This window comes from Octopus sinensis, linkage group LG11, assembly GCF_006345805.1.
Source record: "Octopus sinensis linkage group LG11, ASM634580v1, whole genome shotgun sequence".
Classification (NCBI taxonomy): Eukaryota; Metazoa; Mollusca; class Cephalopoda; order Octopoda; family Octopodidae; genus Octopus; species Octopus sinensis.
In genome coordinates, this window is record NC_043007.1 from 26,523,097 (window position 1) to 26,533,096 (window position 10,000).

The window sequence follows — 10,000 nt, forward strand, 5'->3', positions numbered from 1 at the left end:
AATAAAGAAAAGAAAAAAAACAGAAAAAAAACAGAAAAAAAACAATCACGTATTTTACTCTATCACAAACATGGGAGTAGCAAACATTGTAGGAAACCAGACTAAACGAATGCATAGTTCAATTCACAATAAAGTTGATTTAATTTACTTCCACCCAGGGTCGATAAAGCACATTCTAAGAAAACTAATTTAATCGACCCTAGCATTTGACTGGTACTTTACTTCGTAGGCTCCGCAGAGAGAAAGGACGAAGATGATCTAACACGGATTCGAACTCAGTGCCTAATGGAACGTGACTAAATATGGCAATGGGTTTTGCATCAAGGTCATTGACCGTGCCTGTGTTTTAATGATTATTTCGGACTAAAAGATAGAGAAACTGCACAAATGCACTCAGTTAAATCTTTAGAAACGGAGGCCGTTGTTTTAATTCCAATATATATGGGAATGAGGACGTCAAAGATACGTATACCAAGGGTATGTGAATATGTCCGGATTTGAACTCGCAATGCTGAATATGTACGGATTTGAACTTGTAGTGTGAATGTGTCCGGATTTGAAATCGTAATGCAGAATATGTCCGGATTTGAACTCGTAATGCTGAATAAGTTCCAATTTGAACCCGTAATTCTGAATATGTCCGGATTTGAACTCGTAGTGTGAATGTGTCCGGATTTGAACTCTTAATACTTAATATGTCCGGATTTGAATTCGTTATGCTGAATATGTCCGGATTTGAACTCGGAAATTAAGAAAGAAAATGACTAAGCATCACAAGGCATGATACGATACTGTTTGGAGATTGTGCAATCCAGCTCGCTTCCACATAGTTACTACCACTGCGACTAATAATAACGATAGTAATATCGAAATCTTATTACAGACTCGGCTTGCAGCCAAACAAGCACTGTGCACGCTTTTCTAGAAACAAAATAAACAATTCTATTAAAGTTTTTACAAAAATAAACAAAAACTACTCTCACTCACATATACATAAACAGAGGCAGACCAACACAACTGATAAAATGGCGTAAAACAGACAACTAAATCCACTGTTGACTAAAACCGATCTGTTATACAAGATACACACATACAAACGCACACGCTCAGATCCGCAGACAGACACGCATTCGAAAAGGTTGCGTTGCCTAACATTAAAAAACCGTAACTGTTAAAATATAAACAAAATCCAACAGACACACAGAAACAAATAATAAAAAATTCAAAAATCAAAATGAAAAATAACAATAATAATAATAATAATAATAAAAAGCGTCTGAATGCTCTGGTCCCTAACACTGATCTGGCTTTATTCTATCAGACTAAGAGAAATGAAAGACAAAATTGAATTTGGCAATATTTCAAGTCATAGATGATAATGAATCTGAGGGTTTGGGTTTTTTATTTCTCTGCACTTGCATTCAACTATCTAAATAACACCCATGAGGGGCATTTCATGTAATTATACAGTATCTTTCTTTCCCATGAGAAGAATGCATATATATACATGTATGCGTTTGTGTGTGTAATTGATATATATATATATGTGGTGGTCGTTTTATTTGTTCGTTAAAAGTTTTCAAATAGAGAAATGAGGAAAATCTTCGACAACGAGAAAAAAAATGATGATAATAATAATAATATAATAATAATAATAATAATAATAATAATAATAATAAAGAAATGAATAAAAATAAAGATGTGAAAAACTAAAAATTAAAAAAAGAAATTTAAACAAAGAAACGAAATGGTGTAGTGAGGGGCGAAGACGATGGGGCAAAAATTATAAAATAGAAATATAAAATTTTGAAAGTAAAATTGAAGAAAATGAAATTGTATTATTTGCTTTGTTTTGTCATTTATTTATGACTTTTTGTGCGTTTAAATTTTTACGTTACTTGCTCTTGGTTTTTATAATAATTATTTTTTATCTCATTCTTATTTTATTTTTTACTTTTTTCTTTATGGAAATTTTCTAGGGTGTTTTTAATTTATTATTATTTTTTTTTTTTACAAAATGTCATTAACGCCGTAAGAAAATGGCTGTTGAAGAAAGCACACAGACAATAAATACATTCACATATATACATACATTGACAAGCAGGGGGGGGGGGCGACGAAGTGAAGAAGGCGGAGGAGCATTTTTGCCCCCAGTAGAATTAATGGCGCGCATGTCTTTAGTATCACACCTGAAGTCACGGTATGCACATTAAGCCTTTTCTCACACAGTTAATCCCCTTAAGAGATTTATTTAATAAAGTAAAATTCAGAAAAATATTACCAGCTGCTGGTATTTCATTCGAATTGAGAAAGGGCCAGTTAATAATTAGACTGGATTTTTATTGATCGACAGGTTGGAGGTTCGAATCACGTTGACGGAGACATGCTTTTTTTCCTGTTCATTTCCTTCCAAACTGTGATTGTAAGGTTGACCAGTGCAGGCTAGTTATAGAAAGGTCGTAGCTGTTGTTTATCCCACGTCAGTTCTGATTGAATAGCCCTATGGTCAGCGCCAAATAAATTATGGTTACCCATTTATGGAGGTGCGTGGCTTAGTGATTCACGTGTTGGACTCATGATCGTAAGGTTGTTGTTCGATTCTAGGACCGGACATTCTTGTTGTGTTCTTGAGCAAAACACTTTATTTCACATTGCTCCATTTTCACTCAACTGGTAAAAATGAATAATCTTGCGACGGATCGGCGTCCCGTCCAAGGTGGGGAGTTCATACGCCACTGAAACTGCGAAACGGCCCTTATGAGCCTGGCATGGCTCGAGAAGGAAACATTTCTTGTTTTTCTTCACGTTAGCAGCAGTATATATTCCAGTACTGCTTACAGATGTTATATAGGCGCAGGAATGGCTGTGTGGTAAGTAGCTTGCTTACCAAACACATGGTTCCGGGTTCACTCCCACTGCGTGGCACCTTGGGCAAGTGTTTTCTACTATAGCCTTCGGGCCTACCAAAGCCTTGTGAGTGGATTTGGTAGACGGAACTTGAAAGAAGTCCGTCGTATATATGTATATATATATGTGTGTGTGTGTGTGTTTGTATATGTTTGTGTGTCTGTGTTTATACCCCCAACATCGCTTGACAGCCGATGTTGGTGTGTTTATGTCCCAGTAACTTAGCGGTTCGGCAAAATAGACGGATAGAATAAGTACTTACAAAGAATAAGTCCTGTGGGTCGATTTATTCGACTAAAGGTGGTGCTCCAGCATGGCTACAATCAAATGACTGAAACAAGTAGAAGAGTAAAAGAGTGACCAATTTTCTATATAGAGGTTTGTAATAACACACCAAGTGGTGATAAGAAATGAGATTAATTAATAATTCAATTATAAAATGATGTTGATTACATATTTGAATAATTAAAATGCAAATATAAAGTTTCCCAGATTTTTCAACGCGAAAAATAACCTAATTTGGCCTAAATACGATGGTTGATAAAATATTTGCTAACATTATTTAACCGAGTTATCAAGGGAGACAACATCGAATGTTTATTAACTTTAACGAACGAGCGTATAGCGTTTGCCAGTGCTTTGTGGTGCTATAGGAATTATTTTACTGTAAATATTGTTCAAATATTGATAATAGAACATTGACTAATACTAGGGATTAATTGATATATAATTGTAAGAGGGGTGTTAAATACACATTTAGCTAATACAAATACAAGTTTGATGATTTACAATGCTTTAATCATTAACTCCCGTCCAAGCAATGATGAGACATTTAATGTGATATTTAGCTTTGTTTCATTATATTGTATGATTCATTGTTAACTTTGAACACTATAAAATCCTTAGGTTGACTGAAAGGTGAGTATGTTTAATTTAGGGGCTCCTCTCATTTTACTCGTATATACCTTATTGGCCCAGACATCATGCAGGAACGAGGGGACCTTTAAGCACAATGAAACTGCTGTGTGGTTACTCGATCTGCTAGGAATGACTGCCAAGATTTTTATAAATCATGCTCTCACCATATAAATAAAAAAGAAATATGGATTTCAGATTGTAGCCCTAATCATGAAAATGGTGCCATATAGAACAATTTTGTTGAGAGCTTTTCCCCAGTCAAACTGGAGTGGGAATAAACCAAAAAAGGGAACCTATTGTTAATTTACTTTTTTAAAGCTTAGGACGTAGATGTATCCACCACATCTTATTTAATTCTGCACTGCGGCGCTTCGCATCCCTACATCATTAATTTAGTTAAGGCATAATTTCTTATATATATATATATATATATATATATATATATATAGTCTGTGGAGGAAGGGCCGCACTCATCGTTCGGTTTCTGAACCTCCGAGACTAACTGACGGAAGAGATGGAACATACTACATACTTAGACAAGTAATTTGGCCCCAATGCTTACAAGAGAGTGGACTCCTCTAAAGATATCCATAGACTAGTTTATGTTGTTACACCACGTGACCGATTAAATCCAGAGTCCAAAAGCAGTTAAAGTACCGGAAGATGTAAGATACTATATTCCATCTTTTACAGAAAAGGACTTGATCCATTAGTGTCTACGGTATATTGCAATTTATCAAGGTAACATGCAGTGATTTAAACCCGAAGTCAAGTAATTGCGAAACGACATCCTTGGGCGGACAAACTTATTAAGCATTGATGTGTTCACAGTAGCTTCGAGCCTACATAAATGAACAGAAAGTTAGATCAAGTAATCAAAACGATTCGAAGTCAAGAACATAGTGATGGCCTGAACCGTTTACAAGTGAGTATCAAATTGGAAAACTGTAGCCGGCATTGGAACATATGCTCTGATATTATAATGAAAATCACAAAAGACACAGTGGGTTACCTACTTGAAGGAATAGCTAAGTGGACTTGATCGAACCCTGAATTGTAGCTCAATGATATTTAGCTTAAAGCAAATGTCTTTCATAAATCAAGACTCAGCTTAAATAGGAAGAGGAAATTGTTAGTACTTAAATCAAATCAAAGTAGGGGAGTGGCAACAACTTCGGTATCTCAGAATATAAAAATTAGTGAACTGCTTAGCTGGTTGACTCATTACCGCGCTGGAATAGAAAATGTTTAGCGGTATTTCGTCTGCCGTTACGTTCTGAGTTCAAATTCCGCCGAGGACGACTTTGCCTTTCATCCTTTCGGGATCGATTAAATAAGTACCAGTTTCGCACTGGGGTCGATATAATCAACTTAATCTGTTTGTCTGTTCTTGTTCGTGCCCTCTGTGTTTAGCCCCTTGTGGGTACTAAAGAAATAGGTATTTCGTCCGTCTTCGCATTCTGAGTTCAAACTTTGCCGAGGTCAACTTTTCCTTTCATCCTTTCCAGTTGAGTACTGGAATCGATGGAACCGACTTATATGTTCCATCGAAATTGCTGGCCTTGTGTCATAATTTGAAAGCAATATGTTAAAATTAGTATTACACATTCAGGGAGAGGAAGAATGTAAGTTAAGATGCTAGATATTTTATTCACAATAAAAAGAATAAAGGCAAGACAACTGGTTGACAGGTCCGTTTCTTTTTATAGTATGAAAGACAAAGGTTAAATTTAAAGGATTTGACTTCAGAACGATCAACGGTGTAGCTAGCAATCACAAACCACCAGGCATTTTGCAAATTCTGTGCTTAACTGGCGACTAATTATAATGATTTATTTATCACATGAGCAGAGCTACACGGCTTGAGGAAGGGATATTATCGGTTATATCATCTTAAGTACTTGATAGAAACATATTTTATGCACATTCCACCAACAGAAAATAAAAAAAAGTGATATCGTGACGCACTAAGATTTGAACTCCAACAGTAAAAAGACATCACTAAAAACGCGAGCCACCGAATCTACTAATTCCGCTATTCTCTGGTATTGACAGTGTAACGATTCCTAATACAATTCTGTGGAAATGTCGATGCGATGATATCGAACTTCTACTTGAATATTCTGGTTTGAATGACCTTGGGATAGGAAAGTTCACTTCGACCTGGCGGTGTTTGAACTGGAAAGGCAAACAAAACAAAATGTCCTTTTGTTCTGCGATCTATTAAATATTTTGCCCGCTAATATTCCTCTCTAAGGCGGCGAGCCTGCAAGTACCAGTTGAACGACCTGGGTTGATGGAATCGACTTAATCCATTTCAGAACTTGCTGACCTTATGTCAAAATTTAAAACACAGAAGGTCTGCACGAACACCGTCATTTTCGTGGCAGAAAATGATGCGGCGCTATGTCCTCTATGATATATTTAGGAGGCGCAATGGCCCAGTGGTTAGGGCAGCGGACTCGCGGTCGTAGGATCGCGGTTTCGATTCTCAGACCGGGCGTTGTGAGTGTTTATTGAGCGAAAACACCTAAAGTTCCACGAGGCTCCGGCAGGGATGGTGGTGATCCCTGCTGTACTCTTTCACCACAACTTTCTCTCACTCTTACTTCCTGTTTCTGTTGTACCGGTATTTCAAAGGGCCGGCTTTGTCACTCTCTGTGTCACGCTGAATATCCCCGAGAACTACGTTAAGGGTACACGTGTCTGTGGAGTGCTCAGCCACTTACACGTTAATTTCACGAGCAGGCTGTTCCGTTGATTCGGATCAACCGGAACCCTCGTCGTCGTAACCGACGGAGTGCTTCCATGATATATTTACGAAGCTGTGCTTTGGTGAGTGTTGCAAAAGCTGCCGAAACAGCATCCTTCAATTGTTGGGTATTCTGGGATCGCTCTTGTCAAACTCTTACCTTAACAATACCCCCACAGAGTGTTGTCGCAAGACATGAGGTTTAGACTTCTGGGAGGCCAAATGAGAGGTGTTGCATGTTGTTGTGATCCTCGCCCCATCCATCTATTCCGAAAAACTTCATTCAGGTATTCACTGACATTGATAACATAATGGGGTGTGGCACCATCTTGTTGAAACTAACAATTATTCAAATCCACATTCAACCTCTGGAGTTGTGGAAAAACCAGACATGGCTCCGCATCATTTTGTGCCACGAAAATTCCACCGAGGTCGACTTTGCCTTTCATCCTTTCGGGGTCCATTATTTCTATATAGCCCACGAGTGGCTAAACATAGAGGGGACAAACAAAGGGATTAAGTCGACCGCAGTGCATAACTGGTACTTAATTTATTGACTCCGAAAGGATGAAAGGCAAAGTCGACCTCGGCGGAATTTGAACTCAGAACGTAGCGGCAAGGGGCTACACACAGAGGGGACAAACAAGGACAGACAAACGGATTAAGTCGATTATATCGACCCCAGTGCGTAACTGGTACTTATTTAATCGACCCCGAAAGGATGAAAGGTAAAGTTGACCTCGGCGGAATTTGAACTCAGAACGTAGCGGCACACGAAATACCTATTTCTTTACTGTCCACAAGGGGCTAAACACAGAGGGGACAAACAAGGGCAGTAATAATGGATTAAGTCGATTATATCGACAACAGTGCGTAACTGGTACTTATTTAATCGACCCCGAAAAGATGAAAGGCAAAGTCAACCTCGGCGGAATTTGAACTCAGAACGTAACGGCAGACGAAATACCGCTAAGCATTTCGCCCGGTGTGCTAACGTTTGTGCCAGCTCGCCGCCTTTCGGGGTCGATTGAATAATTTCCAGTTACACAGTGGGGTCGATGTAATCGACTTAATCCTTTTGTCTGTCCTTGTTTGTCCTTCTATGTTTAGCCCCCTCCCACTGTGGGCAATAACGAAATAAATATTTGATGAATAACTTCTATCAAAGTTCGAAGAATAAAAAGCTGAATCTACCTTTGAAGGATTCGAACTCAGACTGTAAAACAGTATAATAGAAATTACATTCTATTGAACTGTCTGACAACATTAATAACTTGAAGCTGCTAATATTAATCTTTCCTATCATTAACGGAGAACCAGATATTTTAGATATCATCAAGTTCATTAACTAATTACACCCCGATTGATAACTTATTGTATCAATATTGTAAAGAAAGAAGGCAAAGTCCACCTTGGCTAGAATTGAACTCAGGACCTAAAGGAATGTAACATAAAACCTGAAAGACTATCGTTCCACGTTCTATGAAATCTACCTCCCACCCCTACTTCTAATGATATTTTCTAAAATTGGCAAAAGGCTATAATTTTTATAGAGGTGACAAAGGAAATTAGTTCACCCAAATCTTGGGTAGCTCTACATTTCATTGACCCTGGAAATGTAAAAAGGTCAACACGACCTGATCGAGGTTTGAACCGAAAATAGACGTAACTAAATATCAAAAGTTAGTTTGTCCTGAACTAATGCAAATTTTACATGAACCCCACCATAATGATGAGGATGATGATAATAATATTAATAATGATGATGACGATGAGCAACTGCAAATGTCTTTCTGTTATAATGATTCCCCAGCTCCATTTTAGGTAATATATTTCATAATTTTAAGTTCCTTTCTAGCACCGCCCCAAATAAAATATTTTCTCAATGAAATTGACGTATCAAAACGAAAGAACACACAAGTACACACAGAGCCACTATGTGGTCATATTTCTTGCAAGAAATGTCAATGAAGTTACCTTCGAATATAACTTTATTGAAGTTATGATAGGATGGTGAATTGAGTAATATAGACCAAGATATCCACCTAAAACAACAAAAAATGTTCATTGATAATCATAGATCTGAATGAAGAATCACGACTAATGGTGAGCTATATATATATATATATATATATACAACTCGTCTTCTGTGTCCTATGGTAGGGATTCTATAGCTACCTACTAGCTCATGTTCAATAGCGGACCAAAAGCCCAGGGGCAAGGAAAGTGCTAATGCTGGCATCATGACCAGGTCTTGAAGGCCATAAAGATGCCACTTTCAGCTATATTTCCTATTTTAAGCACCACAGCCTAATGAAAAATAGTTACTTTTGTCGAGGTTGGGGTGGAGCCAATTAGCAAGGGCACATTGACAGGGAACTGAAAGTCGATAGAGTAAAGGAACTGAAGTTCACAGTAGCTGTTGTTTCAAAAGGCCAGACATTATATTGATCACCGAATCATTCGAATAGGTAGCTTCGTTAAACCTCTCATTGCTCATGGGCACCGTATTGAAGAGGAAAACGATTGGAGGAAATCGAAATAGCGTCAAAGATTTTAATTGTCAAAATAATGGGCGGTTCTTCTTCGGGGCCCATAACCTGCTGGGTATTACAGGGGCCAGTTATCGGAAGACCATCAAATTAGGAACGGAGGTAGGAATGGTTACTTCAAGCGATGAATGGGGAAGGATTAATAGGACTTAAGTTGGGCATTGATCAACGTTGGTTGGATCACCTGGCGTCTGAGCGTAAAAGACTAGAAACACAAAATGAACCCAGCTAGTATTACTGATAACCGCCTGAGATGATTTTGAGATTGCACTGTCTCTGTAAATATACATGAAACTACTTTTATATCTGTAAAATATACATTATATACACCGGGAATGTATATTTTTCGTGCAAATTCTACGAATAGAGTTTAATATATCTAATGTTTGTCTTAAGTGATTGGTCGCAAAAGATCATACCCGATGTATTTAACAAATATTTAATTATATAATTATATTCTCTATTATAAGAGCATCGTAATACCTATATATTTTGATTTATCTGGAAGGAAATTGTTTACACAGTATACTAAATCATAATGTCCGACGATATTCGTTTACTGATATCATTTGTAGAATTGTGTTAGAATAATAAATTCTTATATTTCATATTTCGAGCTTTATAATACAGCTGCATTCTCGATACGGCTCAAATATGATGCTGCATTTTTCTGCAGAACAGCCATGCTCAAAGTGACGAGATCTGAATTCACCCTTCAGCATAAGAATTACACCACAGGATTTCTGTGTTCCCTCCGAGTGTATATCACTTGTTTTAGTATATAATAGTATTTAAAATAGTATTAATATTGTTTGTTTTATCTATAATTTTTTTGATTTTTATTCCTAGTTCTCCTAGTTTAATTTTAGGG

General features: G+C 37.3%; 1 long non-coding RNA gene across 1 annotated transcript in view; it reads right to left on the bottom strand.

Moving 5' to 3' along the window:
• Positions 1 to 9,956: 9,956 nt before the first annotated feature.
• Positions 9,957 to 10,000, bottom strand: part of LOC118765355 — a 725-nt gene continuing 681 nt past the window's right edge. Inside the window, exon 2 of the long non-coding RNA XR_005001191.1 lies at positions 9,957 to 10,000. This exon is cut by the window's right edge and continues 69 nt beyond it. This is a non-coding gene — a long non-coding RNA (uncharacterized LOC118765355).